General features: G+C 41.4%; 1 non-coding gene across 1 annotated transcript; it reads right to left on the bottom strand.

The window, feature by feature from the left end:
• Positions 1-893: 893 nt before the first annotated feature.
• Positions 894-1000, bottom strand: LOC145065229 (small nucleolar RNA R71). The gene has a single exon (XR_013688374.1). It is a non-coding gene; the product is annotated as a small nucleolar RNA R71 (small nucleolar RNA).
• Between the last annotated feature and the right edge of the window lie 2613 nt (positions 1001-3613).

The raw sequence follows: 3613 nt of genomic DNA, 5'->3' as shown, positions 1-3613 counted from the left end.
ACACAAAGTTATTTAAGAAGCAATTCAGTAAGTAGAATTAGTTTTATTAAAATTCTGTTTTTAGGATAACTAGAAATTTTTTTCAGTTTTTGCCTTGAACTCGCCGAGTGCATTCGAGTAGACTCGGCGAGTACATCGTTGTTTCAGTCTTAATTTCTTATTTCGTTTTTGTTCTTTTTACGCATTTTGTTTCTTTTGTTTGGTTTGTTTACAGTTGTTTCATGACTCGAGGATCTGATACACCTCTGGTCCCTCCTTTGGAAGACCCGGAATCCGCACTAAGAAGGAGCATAGGAAAAGTCGTTAGAGAAACCACATCTTCAAAGAACTCACCACTCAAAAACTTAAAGTCCGTTTTCAGCAAGAAGAAGAGTAGCAAATCAGGAGCATCCAGTGCCTCGTTGACAGTTGAAGAACCAGTTCAGGAAGATATCGAGTACGAGACCGAGGAAGAAGAAGAGCATACTTACGAGCACGAAACCGATTCCGAAGAAGAGTTAGCTATCACAATGGCTAACATTGATGAAGTCCCCATGGGGGAATGGAAGAAACGGATGCGTGATGACACTAGGCCAGGACTTGTGCAACCCGCAATTCCCGCGACCGCCACTTTCGAACTAAAAGGCCATATTCTCACCCAACTCAAGGAGATTCCTTTTTACGGGAAGGATCACGAAGACGCTTACAAGCACTTGGACTAAGTGAATGATGTGGCCGATTACTTCAACGTACCGAATGTTCCATGCGAGACCCAGCTTCTTCGCATTCTCCCTGTCACATTTAAAGGAGCTGCAAAAGATTGGTTAAAGTCACTTCCTCCCGGATCGGTCACCACATGGGCCAAGATGAAAGAAGAGTTCATAGACCATTTCTGCCCACCCTCCAAGATAGCCAAGCTAAAGAAAGCCATTGCCAACTTCGAGCAACAACCCGGAGAATCTCTTTATGAAGCTTGGGAAAGGTACAAGAGCCTACTTAGAAATTGCCCACACCATGACCTTAATAGCCAACAAGAGGTCTCCATCTTCTATGATGGAGTCAATGTCACCACAAGGCAATTGCTTGATTCTCAAGGCCCGCTCACAAAGAAGGCGCCCCCAGTAATAAAAGAATTAATTGAAGAATTCTCTAAGCACTCTAGAGAATACCACAATCCGAGAAACGAAGTAAGTCGGGGGGTAGTAAACGCGGCAAATGATAGCATGGAGGCGGTGATAGCTAAGCTTGATAGTCTAGATCGAAGAATGACAAAAATGGATCAAACAATCCATGCTATTAGGGTAGGATGCGAAAATTGTAGAGGGCCCCATCTCACAAAGGATTCTGATTTGGATGAGAATGGAAATAAGAAAGCTCAAGTCTTCTATTCAAGTGGCGATAGATATGATGAAAATTGGTGGAAACCTAAGAAGGAATGGCTACCATACGAAGAGTATAAGAAGGAAAAGGAGGAGAAATACAAGAAGAAGGAGAGGGGACTATACCAAAAGGAAGAACCGGTAGAAAAGAAAGCCGATTTAGAAGAGTGATTCAGTAGATTCATAGCCGCGTCCGAAAAAAGACACAATGATCACGATGCTGCCATACACGAGACCAGAAACATGCTTAGGAATCAGCAAGCATCAATTCTCAACATTGAGAAACAGCTGGGGCAGCTTGCGCATCAAGTGAATGATAGTTTACCGGGTCAACTTCCAAGTAACACCGAACCCAATCCAAGAGTGGAGAATGTAAGTGTAATAACTTCCAGCAGTGAAGAAACATTTACAGAAGCACTGAGAATCTCCAAGAAGAAGGCAGAAAAGGTAGAAGAATCGGACCCAGCAAAACCCAATCCGACTCGCCGAGTCACTCCAATGGACTCGACGAGTCCATGCGTAAATGATAAATCTGTCAGTTCTTTGAAGCCTTATAATCCTCCTCTGCCATACCCAATCAAAGCCATGCCTGCAGAAAAAGTAGAAGCATACAAAACCTTCATGAAGCATGTTAATGCTTTACTAGTTAATGTGCCATTTGTGGAAACAATGCTCCAAACACCTAAGTACTTCAACTTGCTTAAGGGCCTTTTCGCTGCTAGGAAAGATTTGGCTGAAGTCGTGGAAATATTGATGAGTGAGCTACCTGAAAAGAAGGGTGATCCGGGAAATATTGTGATTTCGTGCCAATTTGGTAATGAAGTTTTCACCCGAGCATTAGCTGATTCGGGGGCAAGCATCAATCTGATGCCTTTTTCATTCTTTAAGAAGTTGAATTTACCAGAACCAAGGCTGGTAAATATGAAGATCCATTTGGCAGACAAGACGATAATTCATCCACAAGGCGTTTGTGAGGATCTCCTTATAAAAGTTGACAAGTTTATTTTTCCAGTAGACTTCGTGGTAGTTGATATGGAAGAAGACCCCGAAATTCCAATTATTTTGGGGAGATCATTCTTAAACACCGCGTGTGCTGTAATTGATATATGTGAGTCTACATTGACATTAAGGGTGGGTGATGAGTCTGTAATGTTTAAAGCTATTCCAGAAGCCAAGCAAGAAGAGGAAAAGAATGAAGAAATCTCATTTATCCAATTGGATGATGAGATATTACAAAAAGAGCTTGCACTTTTGCTAAAAGAAGATCCAAGCAAATTTTTGATACACTCTGAAGAAGATGGAGATGTTAACAAGGACTTGGAGGAGTTAGAAAAGCTACTGGAAGGAGCCAACTCAGAAAACACCCAAGAATTGATGGAACCCGATCAGACTCGCCGAGTCACTTTAATGGAATCGACGAGTCCAATCGAATTTGACAAAGACTTGGCCGACTTAGATCTGTTTGTTATTGGTTCTTCACATACCTTGGATTTAGATATTATTCATGATTATTTAGAAGAACAAACAGCAGAAGGAGGAATGGGAATGAAAGTTCAATACGCCGATGTAGCATGTCTTGATACGATTCCATTGGAAGATGGGTTGAGCACAGGAAAGGATGAAGAGACAAAGGAAAGGAGGGTGGAAGCTGATCAACCATTCACTACTAAACCTAAAGCACGAACCATCATGAAATATGAAGTAATTAAATTTAAAGAGAAGGAGGTGCAAGAGAATGTGAAAAAGAATGGGGTAAAGAAGAAAAAGAGGAAAAGGGAAGCCCAAGCAGCTGAGGATGATGCTGTGAAAAAGAAAAGAGATACATTGAAAAGGTCTTACAAGAAGAAGATTCACGCTTACAAAACAAAGTACAAACCACAAAAGACTAGGCGTGCATTCCCGATGCTGGAAGATAACGAGAAGTAGACGAGAAGGAGTCCAGCTAACGACTCCTTAAAAGAAGCGCTTGGCGGGAGGCAACCCATTATTTAGAGTTTGCTTTCTTTTACTTTTTAGTTTTGTTTGAAATTTTTCTTTCGTTTTTAGATTGTTAATTCTCCAATTCGTCGGACATGTCTGCTTGAGAGTGTGCATGGGCTAAAGTGTGGGGTGAAATGATTTTTTTTGATGAATGAAATTTTTTTTTATGAATTTTTGCAAAAGACTCACCGAGTCTTACCACGAATCGACGAGTATATATATGGATTTCAGAAAAAAGTTTGGAATCACGACCAGACTCGCCGAGTCTGACCCCG

The sequence above is a fragment of the Lactuca serriola genome, chromosome 7, assembly GCF_051521515.1.
Source record: "Lactuca serriola cultivar US96UC23 chromosome 7, Lser_US96UC23_V15, whole genome shotgun sequence".
Taxonomy (NCBI): domain Eukaryota; kingdom Viridiplantae; phylum Streptophyta; class Magnoliopsida; order Asterales; family Asteraceae; genus Lactuca; species Lactuca serriola.
Note: the sequence above shows the minus strand (reverse complement) of the source record. Positions and strands in the feature narration are given on the sequence as shown.